Here is a 14630-nt window from a genome sequence, read left to right as displayed (position 1 = left end):
ATTGTTTTTCCGAATACTTATGTTTCGTTAATTTTTATTATGACTCAGCATTATGATGTTAATGCACGGCTTAGAATAATTTATCCATTATATTATATACAATAAAAAGGATCAATTTTTAAAACGATTTGGATAATCACATAACCTCAATTTCTCCATACCCACCTGCATTAAAAAATTATCAATTGATTCTATATCTACAATCAATTACGATATAACGTCTTGGTATATGAGGTTAACTTTTTACATGTTACTGTTCAGTTAGATTAGTATTTATTTGTTAATAGTACATGTACATAAGTTATTTGTTGGATTTTCCCATATAAACCACTTATGTGTGGCGTGTACAGAGAAATCGTATTCACATTGCACTGCTCTTCAATATTTCCTGTTAATTTTTATCGGTGTGACAAAATATCGGTGTAATTCATGCATATTGTGCTTACTTATCGATATAAAATATCGGTGTGACAAAATCACAGGTAAAAGTCACAGATATTTAATTGTCACAGTCACAGTTGTCACAGATATTTGAAAATATCGTTTAAGCTCAACTCTAGGCGATGATAATGTATTATTAATTTAAGAATTTTGTATTCTTTGGCCGAAATTAAACCTATGCCTCTGATCATATTTGCTATTTTACTTTGGTTCATTAGTGGGAGTTAAATAACATATCTTCTTGTTGAACAAGTATGATCACTTGAAGAGTAAATTATTTTTAAATTTGTAATAAATTTAGTTATAATTTCCGAGTGAATCGAATCGTAGACATTAAATATGAACAAAACGCTAAGAATAATTTAGAAAAAATAGCACGTAAAGAAACGGCCATAAGGAAGAGAGAATGGCAACATACTAATAACAAGTTTTTCACTATCAGGAGTTCTGAAAAACGTATGTTCACTGTGAACATTCAAAATGGAAGTTCACAACATCACAGTATTTCCACTATATCTACTTAGTTTGAGAAATTGTAGTTTGTTTTTAAGTTATTGAACACTTTTTTTTTTCTTACATTCAAGTTTAAGCAAATCCTTTCTCCATTGAAGACGAGCGACCTTGAATGACAGGCTATGATTAGACTGCTCTTTTGTTAACAGGTTATGTTTATGCATGAGTGTATTGTATCGCTTCCGGGAAATAAAATGAGTTACTTACGCAACTTGCAAATATGGTAATACAGCAGGCATCAGAAGTTCTTGAATCCTAAAACTAAGTCCATAGTTGTAATAAGTGAATGGGATGTCCATAACTATATATTAGAACAGATTACAAACTTTAAATGTTATAGGAACGTACTATTACTTTGAAAGAATAAAATTTTGTCTTATTCTCAGAAAATAAATGTTGTGAGTATGGTAGAAGCAAGAAGAAGAAGAGGAAGAAGAATACGGAAGGGAGAGGTGAAGAGGAAGGGTGGATAAGTTATGAGAAGAACTGGGCGGGTAGTAAAAAAGGAGGTGAAGGGAGAAGGTAAAAGGATGAATGAAGAATAAAAAATGGATTAAGTTGAGGAAGAAGACAACAGGAGGAAGATGTGAACGATGAATAGGAAGAAGTGGACGAGGTCGAGGAAGTTGATGAGAAGGTAGAAGAATTTGACAAGGTTTAGGAGAAAAATTAAGACAAGGAATGAGAGGAACGTATGATGTTTAGGAAGAACAGGAGGGGGGAAATGAAGAGTAAAAAGAATGGATGGACGAGGAGTAAGATGTAACTAAGGTTGAGGAACAAGAGAATTTGAGGAAGAGGTTAATAAAATGAAACGGTGGGCAGTAAGTAAGAAGCGCACGAGGCAGAAAAGAAGGAAGAAGAGGTCGAATTTGATGAGATTGAAGAGGAAGAGAAAAAGATGAAATTGACAAGGTTGAGGAGAAAGATGAGAAGAAGAAGAAGAACAACAACAACAACAAGAAAATGAATGGGTGAACGAGCAGTAAAAAGTGGATTGTAAAAGAATAGATCATGTGGAAGAGGTGAAGAGGAAGACTTGGAAGAAGCGAACCAAGTTGAGGAGGAAGAAGAGGAATAATTTGACGAAATTAATGAGAAGGATGCAAAGGAAAAAAAAGAGAGGTTGACGAGGTTGAAGATGAAGTGAAAGAAGAAGAATTTTACGAATAAGAAGTGTGCATTGTTGAAGAAGAACAGAATATACGGAAGAGGTTGATGTGGAGTAAGAAGTGGACGAGATTGAGGAGGAGAATGAGGAGAAGTAGGAAGAAGAGAAAGAAGTTGACGAGATTAACGAGGAAGAGGAAAGGAGAAAGATTAAGAAATAGAAAGGATGGACAAGGAATAAGAAGTGTATAAAGTTGAGAAAGAATAGTATAGAAGAAAGAAGTGTACAATAAGGAAGAGTGGACGAAGCTGAGGAGGAAGATGAGGTGGAGTAGGAAGAAGGGGGAGAAGTTGACGAGATTAACGAGGAAGAGAATAGAAAAAAGAGCGAGAAATAGAAAATGTAAGCAAAGAGTGAGAAGTGGATCAAGCTGAGGAAGATGAGGTGTACAATGAGTAAGAAGGGGATGAGGTTGAGAAGGAAGATGAGGTAGCGCAGGAAGAAGAGGGAGAAGTTGAGATTAACGAGGAAGGGAAAAAGAGAAGGAATAAGAAATGGAAATGGTGGGTAAGGAGTAAGAAGTGAATAAAGCTATGGAAGAAGAGTATAGGAGGAAGAAGTGAAGAAGAAAAATGTACAATAAGTAAGAAGTGGACGAGGTTGAGAAGGAGAAGGAATGAGGACAAATTTGACGAGGTTAGCGAGGAAGATGGAGGGGAACGAAGAATAGCAATTTGACGAAGCCGAGGAGGAAGAGAAGAGGAAGTAGGAGAAAAAATGTAGTTAATTAGGTTAATGGAAAAGGGGAGGAGGAAAAGGAAGAAGAAAGGAGAAGTTTGGACGAGGAGTAAGAATGAGTTACAAAGGAGATGAGAAGAAAGAAGAAATTTGAAGGGTCGATGAGGAGTAAGAAGTGCATAAGTTAGAGGAAGAAGAGAACTTCAGGAAGAGTTAAAGATAAAACATGGACAATGAGTAAGAAGTGGACAAAGTAGAGGAGAAGAGGAAGAATTTAACGAGAAGTAAGAACTTGATATCGTTTAGAAAGAAGAGAATATGAGGAAGAGGTGGACGTGGAGTAAGAAGCGGACGAGATTGAGGACGAAGATGAGGTAGAGTAGGGAGAAGAGAAAGAAGTTGACGAGATTAACGAGGAAAGAAAGAGAAGAAGGAAGAAGAAGTGGAAAGAGTGGGCAAGGAGTAAGCAGTGGAAAAGTTGAGGAAGAAGAATGTAGGAGGAAGAGGTGAAAAGAGATGGACAATGAGGAAGAAGTGGACGAAGGTTGAAGAGGAGCAGGAAGAAGAGAAAGAAGTTGACGATATTAACGTCCAACACGAGGGGAAGGAAGAATTGGAATTTGACGAGTTTGAGAGGAAGAGAATAAGGAGAAGGAAGAAGATGAAGTTAATGAGAAAGAGGAGTTGAAGGGGAAGAAAAAGGGAAGAGTGGACGAGAAGTATTACGAAGTTAAGGAGGAGAAGGAAGAATTTTATAAGTTTGAAGATGAAGAGAACATGAGGAAGAGGTGAAGAGGAAGTGGTGGACATGAAATAAGAAGTGTACGAGGTTGAGGAAGAGAAGCACGAAGAAGAGAGAGAAGTTTACAGGATTAACGAGGCAGAGGAGGAGAAGGAAGAAGAAAAAGGGTGGAGGAGAAGTAAACAGTGAATAAGGTTCGGTGAGAAGAGTAAGGTTTACGGAAGAAGAAGAAGAAGAAGAAGAAGAAGAAGAGAAGAAGAAGGAGAAGGAGAAGAAGAGGTAGACAAGGAGTTAGTAGATGAGGTTGAGGAAAATGAGAAGATAGAATTGGGAAAATTTGTACAAGTTAATGAAGAAGAGGAGGAGAAGTAAGATAAGAAATAACCTGACGAGATGGAGGAGAAAGAGAAGAAAGAAGTTCAAGAAATTGACGAAAAAATGAGGAAGGTAAGGAGAAAATATATAATAAAAGTAAAGTGTAAGACGAGGAGTAAGAAGTAGTAGAAGTTGAGGAAGAGGATGTGAAGGACGAAGAAGTGAGACAGGAGGATGTGAAAAAGGAGGTAGACGGCTAGAAGCGTAAGTTAAAAAATGTGGACGAAAGTGAAGGGAAATGAACAAGACGGGGCAATGAATTTGAAGACGAGGATGTAGAGGAACGGAGAAGTAGGGGGACAAATTGAAGGTGAGGGAGGAAGAAGGAGAATATATTTAAGGAAAGAGTGTAAGAAGTGGAGAAATACATTATTTTATACTGCACTGTTAAAAATGAGGTCACTGGATAATGACTTAATTTAAAAGTCTACGTCTTTTTTGTTTTTGTTGTTAAAGATTAGGTCTAAATAAAATCAATAAATAGAATAACAATGAATATTTTATCCAATCATTTCGGAGATCAATCTTCATGTCATTTATTTGGGGACATAATAAGAAAACTGCTTTGAGACCTTTACAAATCATTCAAAATAGAGCTTTAAGAAATTTATTGTTTTTTCATTATTTGACTCCAGTTAAATATCTTTTTGAATTTTCTTTCGCTCTACCAGTTGAATCAATTATCAAGTTATGTGCTGCTATTTTCATGTACAAAGTTATTAACAATTTAATACATAATAATATTATATTTCAGTTTAATAAAGATATACATTCTCATTTAACAAGCAAAAAGAAAATATATTTTTCTCATCATAGCTCAGTATCTTACGGAACCAAAGTAATTAAGCATTTTTTAATAACAACTTTTAACCAACTTCCTTTAGAATATAGAATTTTACCAAGTTGCCGGTGTTATAAGAATTTCTCAAAATACGTTTTTGGGAAGATTATTTATTGTAATTCTCAGTTGATTTATTTCTTTCATGGTTTCAAACTTTTTCTTCTTTCTGCCAGAAACTTTATAGTCAATTATCATACTATTTGTTCATATTTTTCTTTCTTTCTCTAATAAATTCTTGTGATATTGTTCATTTTCCACAGACTGTAGTTTCATGACTTTTTAAATTACATTGTACAACATATGTATGTTCTTGTATAGCCCCTACATATGAGTTATACTTGTTGGGGCATACTCAATAAATAAAAAAAAATCAAGTCTGTACTAATACTGGAAGATGAAATAAAATTGACCTGTTCTTCTCAACTACTAAGGATTCTTCTTCACTTGAAATAGATACGGTTTTGGTGCCTTGGTGAAGGAAGGTCCACGCTTATTGACCTGTTCTTCTCAACTACTAAGGATACTTCTTCACTTGAAATCAACGAGTTAGATACTATAGAGAGTCCAAAGACCTCAGAAATTTGAAGACAATTGAACATTGGTCCGCCATGTTTCGGTTAGTCAAAACAAAGGGGCGTGGCTCGGATGTTGTAGGAAATGACTGTGATGAAGTTAGTATTATTGTGAATTGAGTTACATATTAAGACTATGTTAATAAGTAAAAAGTAATATACACACAAAACTTTACGTTTTATAACAGCTGTAGGCCTATGTTTTATTAGTTTCACTAAATATAGCCCAGGTATTAAATGACAAGTTATGCTCGATGCAACCAAAGCAAAGCACCTAAAGACGGATGAATTTAATCGGCAGGAGAAAAATAAATAATTTTTTGACTTCGTCACAAATTTAATTACCTTACAGCTAATCTAACCTAATATGAAATTATGTAATTCAGTGCTCACCAGGTGATTTCAAGAGAGAGACGACGTATGTAACTAAGAGGAGTAAAATATAGGAAAGATAGTGGCGAAAATTAAAAAAAATCCAGTACCTAATTAAGTTATTGAGAAAAATTAATTTGAAATTGGAATTAACACAGAGAACTTTTGAAAACTGCAATTATTAAAACTACAAATAACCTCTTAGCATGCAACATAATAGCCTAATTAAAGAATGACACTAATAGAAAGTTACTCATGATCATAACTCACCACATTTATTGAAACGATAAGATACTTACGATTAACATTGTTATCAGAAACAACAGGAGCCACAGCTAGCTACACTTCTTATCGCGTGATGGAGACATCGTGTAGTCTAATATAATTTGAAACAAATATTGTCGCGTGATGGAGACATCGTGTAGTCTAATATAATTTGAAACAAACATTGATCTCACACGTGTCTCGCAACTAGGCAGAGGCTTTTGCAGATTAAAACTGTTCTTACACTATTTTGAACAATAATGACAAATTGTGTGTGATGCAAGTGCTAACTTTCCTCTTTGTCAACAAAAAGAGCCCTACGCATTAATAAAAAGAAAATTGGAGTAGGCCCTATAAACACAATAAATACTAAACTCTTGATGGTACAAACTTATTAATACAGATATTTCGCTTATGCTCAGTCCGTCTTATCTTATAATTCTCTGCGGCAATGGTACCTGTATTGAGAGGGTTTAATTATCCAGCAACGAATATTATGATTTACGGTACATTTCATTTAAATCCGAGGAAATGAGACATTTTTGGAAATTTTAAAGTCTTAATTATTACTTTTTCATTTATAAATCAGCTTTTTACAAAACCTATAGCGAAATGTTTAAATTAAATATTGATGTATCTGAAAAATATAATACTTGTACCAACTCGTTGCAGTGTACCTTTGATAAGCACTCCTTGCGGAGGCTGGCGGTATATAGACCGCCATGTTTTTTAGGGAACGATCCATAGTACTGTTGGCCTCCGCAGGGAGCGCTTATCAGAGGTCTTCAGCCTCTCTATAGTATCTAACTCGTTGCTTGAAATAGATACGGTTTTGGTGCCTTGGTGAAGGAAGGTCCACGCTTGGTGGTAATCCATTGATTTCTACATCGTCATTCCTTAGCACCAAATCACTCCAAAACTTAATCAATAATGAAAATTGCATTCAATCATTTTTGGTGTCTATTAAGTTTAGTTCGTAATTAAAGACCTGAACTGACAAACATCCTAAGTCCAATATTTACCGATTTGGACTTTTTACCTGACATATGTTTTGTTTTGTGTAGGCTGCCATCGCATATAAAAGAAAATATTACAAGTCCGACTCTAAACCTGTTTTTTTTTTAATCATACAAATATTTATTTCAATGCTCTTACATGGCAACCCTACATAGTTTTATGCTGTACTGAAAAATTTACTTCAGTGGACTTGGGGTGTTTGTCAATTCAGGTCTTCAATTCAATCATAACTAGTAGCAGATACGCAACTCAAATATTTGTATTTACAAAATGATCTCGAGTCATTTGACACGCTCCTTCATTAAAGTGCAATCAATTTATTAAACTATTTTGCTATTACTTGGATCATCGCAGTGTTAAGTCTTCGCAGAGCAACACAGTGACGAAATGTATGCTACATACAAATTTAGAAGTCTATACCATAAGTTCAACGCAGGGCCAAAGCTATAATGTGACCTTGTTATATTTTACAGCCTATCTTTTTGTTTTGGATGTTGTTATCCCTCTTAATGGGTAGAGGAAATGCGTTTCTTACAGTGTCGGCTTCCCCCCAGGCCACTGTTATGTCAGTGACGAGTGTTCACTGTCCGCATGTTTTTCGTACAGGAGGAATTTTAAACAAATAACGTTACGTAACGTTTAAAGGTCTTGAATCGCTCTTGCGGTAAACACCATTTTATAAACTTTTATCCTCTATTTCCAATACTAACTTTATTTTTTTATTGAATCATTTATTTGTAGGCTACTTCCATTATATTCCTCAATGAACTGATTCATCACTTATTTTATGTTACTTTTTGCTTTAGTTTAAATATAGACCCATTTAAATATTTTATTGCTAGTAAGAACTTTTGTCACAAACAGATCAAAAAATGTATACAAATGTTGTTAATATTTATTAATGCAACGGCATAGTGTAGATGACGAAAAATACTTCCAATTTTTTACCTTAAAGATACAGCATTTTGGTTGAAGTTTATGTTGTTACGGGGATACATTGGCCCGAAAATTGTCATTTTATTAGGTCGCCAGTGCTCTTACATGTGAGAGAAGAAAATTTTAATTGCAGATTAATTATATAACATTATATATGCAGCGTGCACTGTAAGTAATGTCATTAATTTCAGGCGGTTATTCTTTGAGATATTACAACAAAAAGTTTAATGCAGTTTTGCTCGTTTTTGCTTTCTTTTCGAGATAAAAATTGTTTTATATGAAACATATCTTAACGTATAAAGTAAATTACTTAAATAGTAAATATTTTAAAACTAGAGTATTTATTCAGAGTTCCTGAAGAATCCCTTTTATTCAATTCATAAATAAATTTTAATTCATGTAATATAAATATGTAATTTATTTTTAAACAATACACCATGCACTGCTTTCTTCTAATTTTAACATTGCCTGTATAGTGCTTGAAGACAAACAAATGCTTCATCACATTTCATTACTTACTTACTGGCTTTTAAGGAACTCGGAGGTTCATTGCCGTCCTCACATAAGCCCGCCATCGGTCCCTATCCTGTGCAAGATCAATCCAGTTTCTATCATCATATCCCACCTCCCTCAAATCCATTTTAATATTATCTTCCCATCTACGTCTCGGCCTCCCTAAAGGTCTTATTCCCTCCGGTCTCCCAACTAACACTCTATATGCATTTCTGGATTCGCCCATACTTACTACATGCCCTGCCCATCTCAAACGTCTGGATTTAATGTTCCTAATTATGTCAGGTGAAGAATACAATGCGTGCAGTTCTGTGTTGTGTAACTTTCTCCATTTTCCTGTAAGTTCATCCCTCTTAGCCCCAAATATTTTCCTAAGCACCTTATTCTCAAACACCCTTAACCTATGTTCCTCTCTCAAAGTGAGAGTCCAAGTTTCACAACCATAAAGAACAACCGGTAATATAACTGTTTTATAAATTCTAACTTTCAGATTTTTTTTGAGAAGCAGACTGGATGATAAAATCTTCTCAATCGAATAATAACAGGCGTTTCCCATATTTATTCTGTGTTTAATTTTCACCCGAATGTCATTTATATTTGTTACTGTTGCTTCCAGGTATTTGAATTTTTCCACCTCTTCAAAGGATAAATTTCCTATTTTTATATTTCCATTTCGTACAATATTCTCGTCACGAGACATAATCATATACATATTACGTTACATTATATAATTATGTGAAGGAACTTTCATTAATATAGGCCTAATATAAATATTTATTAAGATATAATTGAATTAGTTTGTAAACATTTTAGTTTTATTTTTACATGGTATATATTAAATTTTTGTGTTAAAAATGTTTAAGCTAAATGAATCAAACTTTATAGGTAAACGTGGGAGCAATGCAAGGAAGTGTGTACACAATTTATATTTTATACTTTTGATAGTTTCTGTCAAGATAGAGCAGTTAAATTGTTAATTTTCCATTATTATATCTTTCATGTTAACTATTTTTAAACCAACTGTAGCTACTTGAAATTTAAAAGTATTCCTACTTAATTTTAATATTCTTCGGATCATATGTATCACATTAAAATGACATTTCTTACAGATATTACTGAGATATGACTGTTTCATAACCCACTCTGAGTATGGTTGACACTGCCCGGTCACCAGTAGTGTTAAAAAAATTTAAGGGGAGGAAGCCGGGATATTTCCACTATTCTGAACTTTTTTTTGTAACTTCTGCGTTCGTGTGTATATTCTCAACCTGGAATATAAAATTCTCCTCTCTCAATACATGTTTAATATTATTGTTAGTGCCATACGAGTCTGAATAGGATATTTTTCCTGGAACGGCATTTCCGACGATCAAAAAACTTTCTCCTCTGAATTTTTCTATAGTGAGGATATTCAGAATGTCGTTTGTAAATATCATCTGGATTTTGACATTTAAAAAGTTATTCTGTAATATAAAATAGTATATTAATACAGTTTAGACTGTGACTTTTTTTTTAAGAACTGTGCCAGAAATGTTGTAGGCCTACGCTTGTTTTTGTAATTTATTTGTGAATTAGGCCTAGGTCTAACTTGTACCTACTAAGTCATAACTCAAAAGGTAGAATAGGAAGAGTTATCATGGTACCAAACATTTAAAATATCATTTCAGGTCTCACAGCAATTGAAATGTACGTTAACAAAAACAATAAGAATAATAAATACAATAATATATAACTTTATAATAATAAAATTTAAAACGAAATAAGCCTAGTATGTTACAATAAAATATGTATAATAAAAATGAATATGTCAACCAAACATTTTTATCCTCTCTACATTTTTATCAAATCGAACACCACTGGTCACTTACTGGTGATAATGATGTCGAAGGTGATTGGCATGTTAAAATAGTGCTGTTGAAGGTGTTTTCCAACATGATAGAATTATATTTCTAAAATATGTACTTACACTTAATATGTTTATTATTTACACTTTACGACTATTGTTTGTTCTTTAGTCAACTGTCTGAAGACAGGTCTGAATTTCACAAGTGATATTAACAAGGCACTACTTATGAGTCAACTAGGCCAGGAGATAATGGGGTAGGGTAGCCAGTTCCTTTCCCACCTCTATTGCATACATGCCAATTAAATACATATTACACTCATCAAACTTCAGATGCATACAAACAATATTGTTCTTACCCTGACACATACATTATTATTATTATTATTATTATTATTATTAATATTATTATTATCATTATTATTATTATCATTATTATTATTACCATTATTATTATTATTACTATTACTATTATTATTATTATTATTATTATTATTATTATTATTTTCATGCATGTATTATTTTGTAAATATAATGTTATATTTAGCATAATTTATATATAACTATTTCCTAAATAATTCATTTAAAAGTTGACAAATTTTTATTCTTTTAGTATTCGTTCAGACATTGATAAATTTATTCAAAATTTAATTATTTGTTGTTACATAAATGTGTTCACTAAGTATAAATAGATATTTGATTTATATTTTATAATGTACTTTGGCAATGATGATGATTATTATTATTATTATTACTACTACTACTACTACTACTAAGAAGAAGAAGAAGAAGAAGAAGAAGAAGAAAGAAAGAAAATTGGCCACTGGCGTGGCCCAGGTTGTAATTCGTTTTCATGTTGACACGTGTGGTTGTGGGTTCGTTTCTCGCTTGGACTGAATACCTGATTTAATAAATTCCGGAGGTTTTCCCCTACCTTAAGGCGAATGTTAGGTAATCCATGGCGAATCCTCAGCTTCAACTCGCCAAATACTACCTTCCTACCACTAATTCCATAGACGCTAAACAATCTAGTAGTTGATAAAGTTTTTAAACAACTAATCAAAAATGAAGGAAAAAACTGTGACATTTTATTATTTGCACAATATTTTCAAGTTCTTGGAATGATAACTATATAAAATCTGTTAACACATGTTGTAGCTATTATGTATCTCCCTATACACACGGCAAAGAAATCAGTGGTGTAAGAATATAGACGAAATACGTTAATATAGAATGTAATTATACCTACGTCACTTCAGGAATGTATAATATAAAATGTAAACGATATAAACTGTTGTGAAATAATAATGATAAAATCAACTTTGTGGCTAGTAAAAAAAAAAAAAAAAAAAAAAAAACACGATGAGCTAACACAATGATTTAGTTCTAATGTCACACAGCAAAACACGTGCCAATACAAAATCCTTTATAAAATGAAGAAATTACATAATAACGTTCCGTCCTTTACAACAAAACACTATCTGATTGACAGACTAGGTGACGCAATAAAACAATAAAATGCACAGTTGCAGCTGTAATAAAATGCACTCGGTATTCAAGCAATTCTTCCAACACTGCACAGACTTACCGGTAATTCATTTGGTTCCAGCTCACAACACACGAATTTGAAGCGCTTTAAAGAGGCTGGTTAATTACTGGGCTTCCTCTACACCACAATTTGTGTTACTATTTCCAGCAACTGGCGCTTTCTTCCAGTCAACAGCAAGTTGCCTTATCAGAAGGTCAGGGAAACCAGTCTTGCCTACAAACAATGTTCTTTTTTTATTTTACCTCATCGCGACTTAACCAATGCCAGCAACTGTCGCCCCTCCCTCTCACTGCTTAATAACAATTAGTTGCTATAGTCGTCATGAAAACATTGACTCCTGACTAATAAGATCATAATCAGCCAGCAAATTCAGAGGACATATTCGATACCTCCCATCATTATCACTTTGTTTCACGTTATGTTATCGATTGCGAATAAGTACTGCCTCGTAAAAAGCATTCTGTAGCTACATTCAGTTTTTATGTAGTGTTTATTTTTATTGGAATATCACTGTTGCATAAAATGATTAGAAGAAATCTGGACACTAAACTATATACCAGTGATTCACAAACGAGAGGTCCCGGCCCTCCCGGGGGCCAAACTAAATTTGATGGAGGATCACGAACATAATAATGTATGTATGTATGTATGTATGTATGTATTTATTTATTTATTTATTTACACTGCAAATGGGTAAATACCCGGTGGCAGTGGTAAGTAATTACACTCATTAATGACAATTAGTAATAAACACAATTAATAAAAAAATACAATTAATAATCAATTATAATACTACTACTAATTATTAATAGTAATAATATAACAAGGAGCATACTAAATTAAATGAAGTACGATCATTTAAAATAACATTTAAAGTAAATCTAATTTGTGTCTTAACCCTAAGTTCGAACTAAGAAACCCCGAGTATGATAAGTTCATATATGCACAAGTACCTTTCAGCAGTATACTCATTTCGCTGTCAACTCACTCACTGCACTGGAACTACTACTACTACTATTACTACCACTACCACCACTACTACTACTACTACTACTACTACTACTAATAATAATAATACGTTTAATAATAATACGTTTAATATAATATTTTTTTTCATTATTCACATGACTAACAATTTAAAATACATTTGAAGTTACTTCAGACCTACATTAATTACCAAAATATCTTACCAATATCCTAATCCATTTAGATGGTAGTGGTATTTAAAAATATACCAAATTTCGTAGTACTATGTTCTACATTCTATATCTTAGGTCAGGGGGCCTCACTGAAGAAATGTGTAATGTAATGTGGAGTCAAACACACCCCCACAGAAAACACTAACAAAAGGCGCCAAGAACAGCACCAACCAGTTCTGAAGATGGCCCATAAAGGATGAAACATGTTAACCAGATACGGTAAATTAACACGAGAAAGACATATAATATATATTCCGTGTGATATAGTGTTAAAAGTAGTGTAATCAAGATTATAGGTTACGTCTCGTGAATCATAAACTGTTAGTTAAAGCAATGAATTTCAAGTTGTCAGATAAAATACGTTTTAATATTAGATCATAATAATCTACTAATTTTACGAACATTCAGTAATATGCGAGAGGCCCAGGAGGAAAACGTACTATTTTACAAATTATTAAACCATTTAGAAAACATCTGTCAACATAGAGATGAGATGTGTTAAATAAGTAAATAAGCAAGATATTGTTATTATTATTACTATTATTATTATTATTATTATTATTATTATTATTATTATTATTATTATTATTATCACAGTACATAGCATTTTAGCCTCTTCGATGATATCTGGTATTTGTTGATAACACTAAAGAGACGGCCAAATTAGCCTTTTAGGAACTACTCTTAGGTGATCCTCGCTGTAGTAAGTGGCCTTATTCGTCAGATTATTCTATATAAAACAAGAAACGACGAGACAATTCATGGCTTTGTTTTTTTTTTATTTTTTTTTACTTTGTTATTTAACGACGCTGTATCAACGACGAGGTTATTTAGCGTCGATGAGATTGGTGATGGTGAGATGATGTTTGGCGAGATGGGGCCGAGGATTCGCTATAGATTACCTGACATTTGCCTTACGGTTGGGAAAAACCTCGGGAAAAAACCAACCAGGTAATTAGCCCAATCGCAGTTCCGGATCGGCATGCAAGCGCTTTAACCGACAGAGCTACACCGATGGCTTTGGCTTTGTTCTGGACTGGAGTAATACTGCGTCCTTTCGATTCATAATAAATGCGCAATACCTTTTACTAAATATTATTATATTTCATTTGTATCATTCCCGCTTAAATTAATTCATGTAGGTATACAAAGTATGAACAATATCCGACCAATATTTTAGGATAATATACTGTACACGAACGGACAATCAGTAGGATCAGAACCACTTTTTCGGCATAAAAGATGTTGACAACTTTGTATTTCAGAGGAAATCTATACTAATAATAAATCTGTAGCCGAAATTTTTCTGGTAATTTTTTATTTTCCAAAAATAATTGGTCCTAACATATATAATTAACCACCCTGAAACCGAAAATCGCATTTTTGAAATTTTTGTTTGTATGTCTGTCTGTATGTTTGTTACCTTTTCACGCGATAATGGCTGAACAGATTTATATAAAAATTGGAATATAAATTAAGTTCGTTGTAACTTAGATTTTAGGCTATATGGCATTCAAAATACTTTATTTAAAAGGGGGTTATAAGGGGGCCTGAATTAAATAAATCGAATATCTCGCTTATTATTTTTGTGAAAAATGTTACAT

The 14630-nt window shown here is 33.1% G+C and overlaps 1 long non-coding RNA gene across 1 annotated transcript in view; it reads right to left on the bottom strand.

Annotated features, from left to right (window-relative positions):
• Positions 1-12061, bottom strand: part of LOC138698244 (uncharacterized) — an 82187-nt gene extending 70126 nt beyond the window's left edge. Inside the window, exon 1 of the long non-coding RNA XR_011331787.1 lies at positions 11867-12061. This is a non-coding gene — a long non-coding RNA (uncharacterized lncRNA). The remainder of the gene's footprint in view (positions 1-11866) is intronic.
• Positions 12062-14630: the final 2569 nt, after the last annotated feature.

This window comes from Periplaneta americana, chromosome 4, assembly GCF_040183065.1.
Source record: "Periplaneta americana isolate PAMFEO1 chromosome 4, P.americana_PAMFEO1_priV1, whole genome shotgun sequence".
In the NCBI taxonomy this organism is placed as follows: Eukaryota; Metazoa; Arthropoda; class Insecta; order Blattodea; family Blattidae; genus Periplaneta; species Periplaneta americana.
This window is presented reverse-complemented; position numbering and strand designations above follow the sequence as displayed.